General features: G+C 42.5%; 1 protein-coding gene across 3 annotated transcripts in view; it reads right to left on the bottom strand.

Moving 5' to 3' along the window:
- The window catches only part of ZNF516 (zinc finger protein 516), a 132,689-nt gene that overhangs the window by 79,070 nt on the left and 37,668 nt on the right, over positions 1 to 15,951 (bottom strand). For all 3 annotated transcript variants that reach the window (XM_069730956.1, XM_069730955.1, XM_069730954.1), the window contains exon 2: positions 14,206 to 14,298. The gene's annotated coding sequence lies outside the window, so the exon portion shown is untranslated. The remainder of the gene's footprint in view (positions 1 to 14,205; positions 14,299 to 15,951) is intronic.

Raw genomic sequence — 15,951 nt, 5'->3', positions numbered from 1 at the left:
ATAATATATACAGGAGGAGATGACACATGGGTATATACAATATACAGGAAGAGATTACATACAGCAGGTATATACTATTTACAGGGGAGATGACATACAGGTATATACAATATACAAGAGAAGACATACAGGTGTATACTATATATAAGGGAGATGACAAACATGTATATACTGAGGTGAAAATGAGGGGTGTGAGGTGAAAATGAAAAGGTGTGAGTGCAAAATGAGAGGAGTGAGGGAAAATAGTGGAGTGAACGGAAAATGACAGATGTGAGGTCGAAATGACAAGTGTTAGGGAGAATAAGAGGAGTGAGGGGGAAAATGAGAGGTGTAAGGGAGAAAATGAGAGGCATGATGGGAAAATAAGAGACGTGAGGTGCTATAACTAACCACAGATATTTACTATGCCCAGGCAACGCCGGGCTCTTCAGCTAGTGTGTGTGTGTGTGTGTGTGTGTGTGTGTGTGTGTGTGTGTGTGTGTGTGTGTGTGTGTGTGTGTGTGTATATATATATATACACACACACACACATACATACACGCACAAATATACACACACACATACATATATACATATATATATATATATATATATATATATATATATATATATATATATATATATATATATATATATATGTATAATTGTCTAAGGGTCACTTCCGTCTGTCATGGATATTCATTGGTCGCGGCCTCTGTCAGTCATGGAAATCCAAGTCGCTGATTGGTCATGGCAAAACAGCCACGACAATCAGCGACGGGCACAGTCTGGAAGAAAATGGCCGCTCCTTCCTCCCCGCAGTCAGTGCCCGGCGTCCGCATACTCCCCTCCGGTCACCGCTCACACAGGGTTAATGCCGGCGGTAACGGACCGCGTTATGCCGCGGGTAACTCACTCGTTACCGCCGCTATTAACCTTGTGTGACCAAGTTTTTACTATTGACGCTGCCTTTGCAGCGTCAATAGTAAAAAGATCTAATGTTAAAAATAATAAAAATAAAAAATCATCATATACTCACCCTCCGGCGCCTTTCCCGCTCTTCGCGACGTTCCGGTGCTAAGGATGGTATGCAACAAGGACCTTCCATGACGTCACGGTCATGTGACCGCGACGCCATCACAGGCCCTGCGCGAGAAGGACCTGCCATGACGTCACATTCATGTGACCGTTACGTCATGGCAGGTCCTTCTCGCGCAGGCGCGAAGAAGCTGCGGTACCATGGGACAGGCAGGGACAGCGTCAGGAGCAGGTGAGTATTTCATATTCACCTGTCCGCATTCCATCCGCCAGGTGCCGCTCCGTCTTCCTGTCCTCTTGCAGTGACTGTGCTGGTCAGAGGGCGCGATGACGTATTAGTGTGCGCGCCGCCCTTTGCCTGAACAGTCAGTGCGGAGAGACGGGACGCTGAGGAGCAGCGACGAGAGGCAAGTATGTGGATTTTTTTTTTTTTTTAATTGCAGCAGCATTACATGTGGCACAATGCTGTATGGAGCGTCTATGGGGCCATAAAGAATTGCATGGAGCATTATATGGATGGGACATCTATGGGGCAATAACTGCATGGAGCATTATATGGGACCTCTATGGGGCCATAATGAACTGCATGGAGCATCATATGGAGCATCAATAGGGCAATAAATGCATGGAGCATTATACTACGTGACTGGGCAAAATACTATGTGGACATGCATATTCTAGAATACCCGAATATATATATATATATATATATATATATATATATATATATATATATATATATATATATATATATATATATACACATATACACACACATATACACACACACACACACATAAACACGGGGGTCCTAAAGGCTTCTTTCACACATCAGGTTTTTGCAGTCAGACACAAACCAACCAGCGAATTTTGAATGAAACGGATCTGGCAAAATTTGGCGCCGGATCCGATTTTTTTTTTTCTCATAGACTTGTATTAACGCCAGATGGCCTGACGTTTCATCCATTTTTCGCCAGATCCGTAAAAAATTGTGGGTCCGGCAGCCAGAAAGAACGCACAAAGGAATGTTTTTGTGTCCGTCTAAAAAAACGGCCAGCCACGCAGCTTTTGCTATAATGGAAGCCTATGGTGCTGGATTTGTCAAATGAGGGAATCCGGTGACCGATTCTGTTTTTTTTACATTGAGCATGCCCTGTAAGCTGCATTGTTGATTCTGGAGTCTCTCTCTCACCTGCGTTGCGATCTACATTAGAAGCACAGTGGGTAGGATTTATAGAAATCCCGCACCCACAGCGCTACTATTTAACACTGCGTAAACTCACCCGCGGTGCGGGTTTACGTGCTGCAGCATGTTAATTATCTGCTGCGTAGTTTCACCCATAGCAATTTATTAGATGTGGTAAATCCGCATGGTTCACCAAACACATGCCAATTTAACTGCATGATTAGAACACAGCGAAAATACACTGCGTCCAAAAAGCTGCCACTTCCTGATCGTGGGCACAGAGCTCAAGGGTTTGCTCATATTGGCGAGTGCAATGTGAGAAAGAGGGGAAAAAAGAAATCACATTGCACTCGCAACACGGTTATTCAATTAAGCAGTGTTCATCTACAAGTTGGGGTGAGAAAATACATAATATTAAAAAAAATAATCGGCAAGCTGGAGCCATCTATCAACAGCAAGGCATATAGCGGGTTTTGGTGATGCTAGCCAATATGCTTGCTTGGTCCTCCTGCAGTTCACATGCATCAAAGTTAATTTTCTTGGAACGTACAACTTTGACAATGACCAGTAGAAAGTAACTGCTGGGAAAATTAACATTGATTGCATATGTCATTGGGCGAGCAAGTGCCCAGTAGGAGGTTCCGAGCCATGCTAGAGCTCCTGGCCCCTGTTCAGATCACATCCAGGAGAGTCCTTCTGACTGGTATACTTTTGGGGGGGGGGGGGGGGGGCTACTTGGACTGCACTATTCTATACATAATTAAAAATATGTTATTACATTTTTTATGCATAGCATTCTGCACAAGCATCTTTGATGAGATCTAACATATACTTCAAGATGCTAAACAACTGTCACTATAGCAAAAAAGGTGTCATTATAGCGCAGCGGCCACAACAGCATTAGGTTACACACATGCAAGGATTCAGCTTCAGGCTGTGTTCACACATTGTGTTTTTACTGCAAGTCTTAAGCTGAGTTTTACAGTACCAGCAAAGTCTATGACATTTCAGGAATTTCATGCACACTTTTTTTTCCTGACAGATTTGGTAAAGTGTTACATGTCACTTTCAGTGTTTTTTCAGCGCATTTGAGGCGTTTTTAGTGCATAAACCTGAGGACGTTAAATCATGCTTTCTTTTGTGCCACTAAACTTTACCAACCTACACAAGAGATAACAAAAACGCTGCAACAAAACCTGCTTTTCGTAAGCAGCTTATTTACTGCCAAGTGAGCAGGTTTTGCCTGCAGAAAAAAAAAAAAAAAAAAAAAAAAAAACGCAACATGTGAACATAACCTTAGTGTGAAAAGAGCCCAACAACGGACATTAAAAATATGCATTTAAAATCTGAATCCCTGTACTATGGCCATATGATACATTTGTGAGTGCTGCCCTCCAGCAAACCACAGGGTCGCTGCTCTGCTATCCAGATAAAGGACTTGTCCTGAACTCATCGCCAACATCGCTGGTACAGGTCAGAGAGGAGGGTATAGGGGGGGTTATTTTACATGGGACATTGTTAAATTTAAAGGAGGTGGTCAATCTAAAGCCCCCCTAAAATAAATCAAAGGCTCCAAAGCTGAACAGTATCTAGAAGAAAACAAGCTGGATATTAACATGAATTTTTTAACTTGAAGATTTTCTGTACAAGAACAGCAAGGAAATCTATAAAAACAACAATAGGACAACAAAAACTAACTATCGAATACTGGTGTCCACAACACGGGAAGCACTGGCATACTGTGCATGAGAATATGGCTTACTAGCACAATGTACTTCTTCAAATATTTGTTTACCTCTCAGCATTAAAAAAAAACACAAAAATAAAAAGTAGCAGTGCCAAAGATTATCCCATGCCGACAGAGAATCGAGGAAATATAGCTTTCTCTAAAAGTGAAGTGTGCTTTCATATACGGCTATTCAAGGTTGTTTTCCAACTAGTGTTCGGAAATCTAATGGGCAGAGGTTATTCTGCAAATGGAAACATTTAAATGGATATTTGCATTTCATAATGGGATCGCTGTATTCCCCATGCAGAGATGCAAAGGAAATATTACTTCTAGTCTAAATACGAAAAAATACAATAAAAATACAAGAAACGTCAAAAATAAAAAATTTCAAACTTCTGATAACAAAAACAAGAAAAGGTACATTTTTTGCATAAATATGCAATTTGCATTCTTTCCACCAATCATATAAACTGCAAGTTATGTACTTGATGAAATAAAATAACTTATGTAGTGGGTGTCTGCTGCCCTCCCAGTATAAACCCACTGTCAGTATTGGGCCAAATAACGAAAGCTACGGGCAGCTTGTTCATGCACACAGTAAGAAAACAAAGCTCCAACTACCAGACCGCAACCAACTGTGATAACCGGTACAGCAGAGTCACCCAGGAATAACAGACTTATTATGGGGGGATCACCAGGCTATTGATACCCATCTGTGAGCAGCATAATGTTTCAGTGATGCATCACTTGCTGGGCTGCCTACTGCAGTTTTGATAAAATCCGTAGTCTGCTGCAGATCTATCAGTTCTCTGAGTCCTGAGCTCAGTACAACCTCGCCAACACCACTGATTACACTGCATAGGCAGAAAGCTGCCAATCAGTGAAAGGGGCGAGTCATACAGAGAACATGAATATGGATGACTACAACGGCAGCAGGTTTACTAGTCCACGAATGATAATGTCACTGTTTTAAATTGGAAGGAGATTATAAAAACTACAGCAAACCGCCCAGTTAGTGGCATCGCTGGAATCAGGGGCCCGGTCTCTACATTAAACTCTAAGATTAGATGGCAAAAACCGAGCTGCAAATTCCCTTTAAAATAATTCCATCATGAAGATTAGGCGTTTCTGCTGAAATGGCTCCGACAGATGAATGTGTTCATGGGACATGCCCTTTCACTATGATAAATGTATGATTTCCAATGGGAGCAGCAGCAGAGACCTCAAGTGATCTACAGAATGGAGATTTTATAGTCCCCTTTGTGAATGAAACATTACCAAGCATGTGAACAATGCTCTACTAACTTGGATACATTCTACGGAGGCTTACCTGAGCAGGAATCACAAATGTTTATTAATGCTTCATTCACACAGGACTGAGTCCCATGTTCTCAGGGTCAGTGCCCCATGCAATCATACATTTATGATAGGGCCTATTTAACCCCATGTTAAAGTTACTTCTCACAATATAAAACATTAACTTTTAGATATTAACTATTAAATAAACCTGATGATCCATGTGCACTTACTCTGAAAATCTATGCCAGAATGGCTGTATTAGCCAGATATTAAACTAAGCATGTTAAGAGAATCTGGCTCGACTCAAAAGCTTAATGGGTAAAATAACTTTTCTAGCATGGAATAAGTAAGTACACCAGCCTCATTCGGTTTCAGAGACTTATTTAATGGCACATGCAATTTGTCTTCTAAAGTTTGGCAATAGATCCAATACATAAATGGTTGTCAACACGTCACAGATTGAAAATCCAATATTCCATAAATAAAGTGAGCACAGTAGATCTGTCACCATGCTGCCCTAGCTTACAGATCGGTTTGTTCTAGTTTTAGGGCGAGGGGTACTGTTAGGTTACTAGTAATTGTCACATCAGGGTCATAGTTCTGAGTCCGCTGTACTCATAAGGAGAGGGCTGCTCGTCACTGCTAAGAGTCCAGCGCGAAGCATCAGAACAGATCCATAGCCGCTACATCCATTACTTCCTTGTCTCCATTGACGCAGACATGCATCCTGGGCCAAGCTTGCATGTTTATGGTGGCACGGGAGCTGTCAGTCATACGAGTGATCAGATGACAGCTGCTGCATGTGTATAGCCAGCCTCAGTACTGCAGTCACATTTCATAAGCCTTGGATGGAACAAAGACAGACAGTGGCCACTTTCATATTTAGAGAGAACGAACACCAAGAACATCGAACTCTGATGATTAAACCCTTGTGAACATGACATAAGGGAAGAAGAATCGTGGGAAAACTAAATCATTTGTTTCCTTAACCCTTTCATGACCCAGCCTATTTTGACCATAATGACCTGGCCATTTTTTGCAATTCTGACCAGTGTCCCTTTATGAGGTAATAACTCAAGAACGCTTCAACAGATCCTGGCGATTCTGAGACTGTTTTTTCGTGACATATAATAAATTTAGGTCGATAATTTTTGTGTTTATTTGTGCAAAAAAAAACGGAAATTTGGCAAAAACTTTGAAAATTTTGCAATTTTCAAATTTTGAATTTTTATTCTGTTAAACCAGAGAGTTTTGTGACACAAAATAGTTAATAAATTACATTTCCCACTTGTATACTTTACATCAGCATAATTTTGGAAACAAAAATTTTTTTTTTCTAGGAAGTTATAAGGGTTAAAATTTGACCAGCGATTTCTCATTTTTACAACAAAATTTACAAAACCATTTTTTTTTTTTTTTTTTTTTAGGGACCACCTCACATTTGAAGTCACTTTGATGGGTCTATATGGCTGAAAATACCCAAAAGTGACACCATTCTAAAAACTGCACCCTCAAGGTGCTCAAAACCACATTCAAGAAGTTTATTAACCCATCAGGTGCTTTGCAGCAGCAGAAGCAACATGGAAGGAAAAAATTAACATTTAACTTTTTAGTCACAAAAATGAACTTTTAGCAACAATTTTTTCATTTTCCCATGGGTAAAAGGATAAACCGGACACCAAAAGTTGTTGTACAATTTGTCCTGAGTACGCCGATAACCCATATGTGGGGGGAAAATCACTGTTTGGGCGCACAACAGGGCTCGGAAGGAAAGGAGCGCCATTTTACTTTTTGAATGAAAAATTGGCTCCAATCTTTAGCAGACACCATGTTGTGTTTGGAGAGCCCCTTGTGTGCCTAAACATTGGAGCTCCCCCACAAGTGACCCCATTTTGGAAACTAGACCCCCCAAGGAACTTATCTAGATGCATAGTGAGCACTTTCAACCTCCAGGTGCTTCACAAATTGATCCGTAAAAATGAAAAAGTACTTTTTTTTTTTTTTTTCACAAAAAAATTCTTTTAGCCTCAATTTTTTTCGTTTTCACATGGGTAACAGGATAAAATGGATCCTAAAATTTGTTGGGCAATTTCTCCTGAGTACACCGATACCTCATATGTGGGGGTAAACCACTGTTTGGGCACACGGCAAGGCTCGGAAGGGAAGGAGCGCCATTTGACTTTTTGAATGAAAAATTAGCTCCAATTGTTAGCGGACACCATGTCGCGTTTGGAAAGCCCCTGTGTGCCTAAACATTGGAGCTCCCCCGCAAGTGACCCCATTTTGGAAACTAGACCCCCCCAAGGAACTCATCTAGATGTGTGATGAGCACTTTGAACCCCCAAGTGCTTCACAGAAGTTTATAACTCCGAGCCATGAAAATAAAAAATAATTTTTCTTTTCTCAAAAATTATTTTTTAGCCCGCAATTTTTTATTTTTACAAGGGTAACAGGAGAAATTGGACCCCAAAAGTTGTTGTCCAGTGTGTCCCGAGTATGCGGATACCCCATATGTGGAGGTAAACCACTGTTTGGGTGCATGGCAGAGCTCAGAAGGGAAGTAGTGACTTTTTGAAATGCAGACTTTGATGGAATGGTCTGTGGGAGTCATGTTACGTTTGCAGAGCCCCTGATGTGCCTAAACAGTAGAAACCCCCCACAAGTGACTGCATTTTGGAAACTAGACCCCCCAAGGAACTTATTTAGATGTGTGGTGAGCACTTTGAACGCCCAAGTGCTTCACAAAAGTTTATAACGCAGAGCCGTGAAAATAAAAAAATCGTTTTTTTTCCTCAAAAATCATTTATTTAGCCCGCAATTTTTTTTATTTTCACAAGGGTAACACAAGAAACTGAACCCCAACATTTGTTGTCCAGTTTGTCCTGAGTATGCTGATGCCCAATATGTGGGGGTAAACCACTGTTTGGGCACACGTCGGGGCTTGGAAAGTAAGTAGTGACGTTTTGAAATGCAGAATTTGATGGAATGGTCTGCGGGCGTCACGTTGCATTTGCAGAGCCCCTGATGTACCTAAACAGTAGAAACCCCCCACAAGTGACCCCATTTTGGAAGCTAGACCCCCCAAGGAACTTATTTAGGTTTGTGGTGAGCACTTTGAACCCCCAAGTGCTACGCAGAGCCGTGAAAATAAAAAATCTTTTTTTTCCCCCACAAAAATAATTTTTTAGCCGCCATTTTTTAATTTTTCCAAGGGTAACAGGAGAAATTAGACCCCCAAAATTGTTGTACAATTTTTCCTGATTACGCTTATGCCCCATATGTTTGGGTAAACGACTGTTTGGGCACACGTCGGGACTCGGAAGGGAGGGAGCACCATTTGACTTTTTGAATGCAAGATTGGCTGGAATCAATGGTAGCGCCATGTTGTGATTGGAGACCCCTGATGTGCCTAAACAGTGGAAACCCCTCAATTCTATCTCCAACACTAACCCCAACACACCCCTAACTCTAATCCCAACTCTAACCATAACCGTAATCACAACCCTAACCCCAACACACCCCAACACACCCCTAACCCTAATCCCAACCCTAACTCTAACCCCAACATACAACCAACCCTAATCCCAAAGCTAACCACAAGCCTAACCTCAACACACCCCTAACCCTACTCTTAACCCTAATTCCAACCCTAACCCTAATTCCAACCCTAATTCTAGTTCCAGCCCTAACCCTAAGGCTATGTGCCCACATTGCGGATTCGTGTGCGGATTTTTCCGCACCGTTTTTGAAAAATCCGCAAGTAAAACGCACTGCGTTTTACTTGCGGATTTACTGCGCATTTCCAGTGTTTTTTGTGCGTTTTTCACCTGCGGATTCCTATTGAGGAACAGGTGTAAAACGTTGCGGAATCCGCACAAAGAATTGACATGTTGCGGAAAATACAACGCAGCGTTTCCGCACGGAATTTTCCGCACCATGGGCACAGTTGATTTGGTTTTCCATAGGTTTACATGGTACTGTAAATGTGATGGAAAACTGCCACAAATCCACAGCAGCCAATCAGCTGCGGATCCGCAGCCAAATCCACACCGTGTGCACATAGCCTAATTCTAACCCTAATTGCAACCCTAGCCGTAACCCTAACCCTAACTCTAACCCTAGTTCTAACCGTAACAATAGTGGAAAAATAAAAATAAATTTTATTTATTTCATTATTTTCCCTACCTATGGGGGTGATAAGGGGCGGGGGCTTTATTTACTTTTTCTTTTAATTTTGATCACTGTGATATAACCTATCACAGTGATCAAAATGTACCTGTAACGAATCTACCGCCGGCAGATTCGGCGGGTGCACTGTGCACACGCCTGCCATTTTGGAAGATGGCGGCGCCCATCGAAGATGCCGGACAGACACAAGAAGGGTCCCCGGGACTCCAGCGGTACGGGGGGTGGTATCGGATAGCGGTGGGCCCCAGAGCGGAGAGGAAAGCAGCAGAGGGCATCGGAGCACAAAACGGAGGGGAGGGCAGACTGACAGTGGCGGCAGATCACTGCTGTCAGTCGGTGGGGGGGTCAGAGCGCGGTCTCCAGCCATGGCCGATGATATTTCAGCTTCGGCCATGGCTGGATTGTAATATTTCACCAAATTTCATAGGTGAAATATTACAAATTGCTCTGATTGGCTGTTGCACTTTCAACAGCCAATCAGAGCGATCGTCGCCACGGGGGGTGAAACCACCCCCCCCCCCCCCCCCCCCCCCCGGGCTAAAGTACCACTCCCCCTGTCCCTGCAGATCGGGTGAAATTGGATCACCCGATCTGCAGAGACACGATCCCTCCATGATGACACATAGGCGTCACAGGTCGGATTGGCACCGACTTTCATGACGCCTATGTGGCGTCACAGGTCGGGAAGGGGTTAAAGGAATTGGTAACTAGCACTATTAAACATTACAATTGACAGCCTTTTTCTGACATTACACGGTATTTATTAGTACTTACCTAGGCACATTTGTGGAAAATTAATTTATAAACTGCTGTTTACCATAAGCAAATGAAGGCAGACTAGTCTAGCGAGGCATTTGCTCACCAAGGCTGGTCCGGCCTCAATAGCGGCAATCATACCACCTTGGGGCGTAATTGACGGTTCCTACGCTGCAGCATCTTCTCATGTGCAGGACGTCCAGGACTGAGAAGATAGTGCAGATTGGAAAATGTCAATCACTCTCAGGGTCGTGTTACTACAGCTACAGACGCCGGACTAATGTTCTGAGAAATCACCTTTCCAGATTATTATCCACAAATATATGTATAATGGCACATAAAGGCTGTTCAAGACACATCAGGGTATGTTCCCACGGTCAGGAACCGGCAGCGCTTTGGACGCAGCACATGTCTGCTCCGTCAAAAGCGCTGCCAGCTTCTGAACGCCAGCGATTCCGCCAATACATTGGACGGGAAATTTATCTTGTGGAGACTAAGCGTCTTCGCAAGATAAACTGACATGCTGCGGTCTCGAAAGACGCGCCGCATGTCCATCTCTGCAGGGAAGCCGGAGGCATCCCTGCATGCATAGTGGAGATGGGATTTCTTCAAATTCCATCCACTATGCTGCAACATCTGGCCACTGCGAGTTGGACGCTGCGGATATATACAGCGTCCAATCCGCAGCTTTTACGGACTTGGGCAACATACCCTAATGGCTCATTTAAATCAGCCATCACCTGCCAGGAAACATGGGGGCTCAGCCTGCAAGCCCACACTAAAATCAGGGATACGATATATGACATAAATGTACATCATATGTCATGAAGGGATTAGAGAGGACCTTTCACCAGGTCAAAAGAGGGCAGATTTTGCTCTTATTTAGTTACTGCTGCTCCTTTAATTATTGTGTTTTTTTGGTATTTTATTTTAAACATGCAACATAGTGTCTTAATTAAATACTGATTTTTATCATGGGGAAGTGGTGCTCACAGGGTAATCACGCAGAACAGTCTAAAAATCGCCCCTCAGATAAACGGTGAGCAGCCTTCGTAAAGTCCATGGAAGGTAGTATTAAATAAGACCCATAGCTCTGAAACCATATGGAGGAATTATGAGAAAAAAATTTAAAAAAAGTTACTTTTCAGGGGAGGAGTAGAAATAAAATAGGTCAAAAGTGGCCAGTATTTTCTCTTGATTATGGGTCCTCTTTAGATCCATTGTGTGATAATCCAGCACAGGAATGTAATAAAGCACGGGACTTCACAAGACCAGGAGCAGAAATCTGAACCTAGAAAACAATTAGGACATTTCTAATCTGAAAAGTTAAAAAAAAAAAAGATTTAACAAGATTCTACACTTGTTAAAGTACTGCTGGACTCCCAATACAAGTATCCTTATAGGCTTTTCCTCTTCCTCACTACAAACATTAGGTCATGTATGTGAGCATATAGAGCATCATGGGACTCTTTTGTACCTCCATATGGCGTACTGCGAAGGCTAGTCTCTAGAAAAACTGCTGCATATTGAAAGAAGGCACCCTTCAGGATAAAAATAAGGCATTACTATAATAAACCACCATTCAGACTAAAAGGCAGGTAACATGTACAGTTATTATACCTAGTACAACTCTAGATGGTCCCAGGCACCAGCTGTTTATCACCATGGGCAATATTTTCATCACCAAGAAACATTGTAAATGCACTTATCAGAATAAGCTTAGTAAATGCTGGCGAGAAAGTGGCCCCATGGGAAATGAGGTCGCACAGGAAGCATTTATGGTACATAAAGTTATGCCCCTCCCTTTACTCGGTTTTTCGGGTGATTTCCCTTTAATGAGAGGGCTACACAGCGATATTTTTTTCTCATCGCAGTGTCGTATGGTGGCATCGCATCCAATGGTGTTACTCTGGTGTCCCATTATGACCTGCGACTGGAACACAGAGTGGCAAACATTTCCAAGTAAGTTGGATTTTCTGTAGCAAACAACACACTTGCCAAAGACTTCAATCAAGCACGTCGCTTGCAACTTGACAGTTTTTTTTTTAGAGCAAAATCACAGCTCTAAAGGTAAGTTCACACTGGGAGTTTTTGCTGCGTTTTTTTCTGCAGCAAAATCGGATTTCTTGGCAGGAAAGAAGCCACGGCAAAAATGCAGGTTTAGGTGCGTTTCTTGTTTTCGTTTTGGTGCTTTTTTTGGGCTAACTTGTGCCTCTTTGTTAGTAAACAAATGCTAATAAAGTTGACTTGCTGTCCAAGTATTTTTGGCATCAAAAAGGCTGCAAAAAATTATACCTGCATTTTGTTGCGTTTTTGCAACACCCATTCAAGCCAATGGGTGAACAACGCTGCAAAAACGCTGAAAGTGACATGCTCTATGTTCAAAAATCTGAAATCTCATAGGCTTTGCTGGTACTTTAAAAAGCTGCTGAAAATTAGCATAAAACAGCAAAACGCACAGCAAAAATGCCCAGTGTGAACTTACCCTAAAAAGCAGCTGAAAATTAGCATAAAAAATGCAGCCAAAACGCAGGTATCATTATTTGCAGCCTTGTGCTGAAGAAAAGTCATGGACAGCAACTCAACTTTATTAGCATGCACAAAGAGAGGCAAGTTAGCCAAAAAAAAAAGCACCAAAAAACTGCAACGAAAAACGCACCTGTTTTTGCAGCAGCTTCTTTCCTGCCAAGAAATCAGGTTTTACTCAGAAAAAAATGCAGCAAAAACTCCCAGTGTGAACTTACCCTAAAATAATTGCACGACAAAGTCTCAGACAAGGTGCATAAATGTCATCATGTCCCCTAATCTTTGAAACAAGGACTGGATAGGATTCTGTCCTTTGCACTAAGTAAATGGCCCCTGAACAAAAACATAAATGAGCCCTTACAGTCTTCGGTCAATTAAATTACATCAAGGGGTTATCCAGGAAAAAAGAAAAACGGTCCCAGGAGCTTTTATCAGTACAAACGTATTGATACTTACCTCCCGGAACCAGCACAGGCCACTCCGTGGTCAGCGCCGACGCCACTGTTCCACCAACAGTAGGACCTCTGCAGGGGTCAGGTGAATTGAGCAGTACACCACTAGTGATGAGCGAATATACTCGTTACTCGAGATTTCCTGAGGACGCTCGGGGGTCCTCCGAGTATTTTTTTAGTGCTCGGAGATTGTTTTTCTTGCCGCAGCTGAATGATTTACATCTGTTAGCCAGCATAAGTACATATGGGGATTCCCTAGCAACCAGGCAACACCCACATGTACTTATGCTGGCTAACAGATGTAAATCATTCAGCTGCGGCAAGAAAAACAATCTCCGAGCACTAAAAAAATACTCGGAGGACACCTGATTGTGCTAGAGAAATCTCGAATAACGAGTATACTCGCTCATCACTATACACCACCATCAGAAAAACATCCAATGACGCACTACTCAAGTCACCTGACCACTGCAGTCAATCACTGCTGCTGGTGGAACAGAGAGGCCTCTTTCCTGTGTTTAGCACAAAGTGGCCTGTGCTGGGTCTAAGCGAGGACCAAAGAGAATCGAGTAGGCTAGGTCCAGACTACATTTAAGCCTACTGTTAGACACATACAGTTAGGAGTTTGTGCATAATGTCGGACAAATGTGAGGATGGATGCAGAGATATCCTTCTACCATAGGGACCTACTGAACAGAAAAGAAGTTTCTTCTGCACTTACCTACGCAGTTACACAAACGGTAGTCAAGCGCATACCTGCCATACGGAGGCGGAAAGAACACACTTTTGACCTCAGTCTGATGAATGGGAGCCTATGATGTAAATCTGATGACGTATACTGTAGGCTTTTGCACAAGCCTTTTTGCCGGCAGAAAATTTCTGGACTAATGACCTGCTGCTGAGAATTGCCCAAGACTGACATACTAACAAATGCCTCGATACATAAATAAAGAAAATGTCTGTGCCATAATAAAAATAGCTGCTCCATTTATATCAAATATACGGTTACTGGAAACATTTGTTATTGTATGCTGGGAGCTCTGGAAACTGACCTTGAATTGAAGTACTGATTGTCTCCGTCCATTTCCACACTAAGAAACTGGACCTTCTGCCATAGTGGGACTGCAAGAAATTCTCTATTGAAGCTGAAAAAGCAAAACATCAGTGGGTTACAAATTTATACAAATCTAAACTTTATGGCAACATTTCATGTTTTATTAACTTACTATAATTTAAAAGCAATTTAAAGAGTTATGCCTTAAAAGTAATAAGCCTAAAATACAAAAGAACAGCACAATAGGTCACCTAAATGAGGGATATAATCCCATGTCATTACTGTCACAGACCACTGCCTCTATTGGACCCTGCAATCATAGGAAATGGCAGAGCAGAATGACTGGACCTGATGGAGACAAAACCGTTCTCACAGTGAGCTGCCCAGGAATAGTTTATGTACCTTACTTTAGCCGGACGACCCGGACCCTCTGCAAAGCTGCGCACCTTAGGCCCCTTTCACACATCAGTTTTTTGCCATCAGTCACAATCCGTCGAATTTTGGAAAAAAAACTAATCCGGCGACTGATGCCGCTGGATCCATTTTTTTCTCATAGATGTGTATTAGCAACGGATTGCAACGGATGGCCTCATGTTTCATCCGTCGATCGCCGGATCCATTGAAAATGGACGAAGTAACGTTTTTTGTGTACGGACAGCGATGGCTTCATCGCCGTCTGTCGCTTGCTCGAAAGGAAGCCTATGGGCGCTGGACCCGTCAAATGACGGAATCCGGAGACGGATTCCATGTTTTTTTAACTGAGCATGCTCCGATTTATTTAGCCAGATCCACTAGTTGGATCCGTCGAAAAAACGAATCCGTCACATCAGTTTTCACAATCTGCGATGGATCCGTCGAGTCAACGGATTGTGACTGACAGCAAAAAACTGATGTGTGAAAAGGGTCTTACTCAGGTTCTTTGTACACATTCGGTGTAAGTTACGTTGTGCAATTTTGGTGGGCATCATCGATTCAGAAAGTGAAGCGTGTGGCAGCCTAACACACAATATGAACAAGTGAAGAGACGCACACCTTTAGGGAATGTCCACACTGCATGTTTTTCCAAGGGTGAAAAATGCCAGCTGATCGCCTCAGGAAACCTTCCCCTCTTCCCTTGAACTGGTAAGCTTAAAGCATCTTTTGCTAGCATTTTTTGTTGTTGTTTCCAGACACCTTTTCCTGCCAGCAACATTCTGAGCATTTTTTTATTGCTATGAAGACAACTAAAGTGTTATAAACAGCGAAAGCACAAAAATGGGAAAAAAAAACAAACAGATCTTTAGCTGTCCCATTGAACTGCATTGCAAGCATTGAGCCTCTTCCAAGTGGAAACGTCTGAAGAATGTACATGGTCTTCACGATAATAATGCACTACAGCATGTAGGCAGCACACCCACCCTCCTATCCATTAATGGTAGGTGTGTGAATGGTTGATTCGTCAATATTTTGCTCCTGTGCAGCCTCTACCTTTATTGTGGGGCTGACGGATCCTGTAATGGCTTAGCATTGTGACTAGTGATAACTTGCGAACGTGCTCGAATAAGGTGTTATCTGAATCTGCTCGTGTGCTAACCGAATGTCTGTCTGTTAGGAATCCCTGCCCGCGGGACTTTATTATTATTATTTATATAGCACCATTGATTCCATGGGACATGCAGGAGCATGGACTAGAACATATTTTTTGAGCATGCTGAAGACACGCGGTTAGCATACGAGCATGCTTGAATAACACCTAATTCGAGCA

This window comes from Ranitomeya imitator, chromosome 6 (genome assembly GCF_032444005.1).
Source record: "Ranitomeya imitator isolate aRanImi1 chromosome 6, aRanImi1.pri, whole genome shotgun sequence".
Taxonomy (NCBI): Eukaryota; Metazoa; Chordata; class Amphibia; order Anura; family Dendrobatidae; genus Ranitomeya; species Ranitomeya imitator.
The sequence above is the reverse complement of the archived record's forward strand: the minus strand, read 5'-3'. Positions and strand labels throughout refer to the sequence as shown.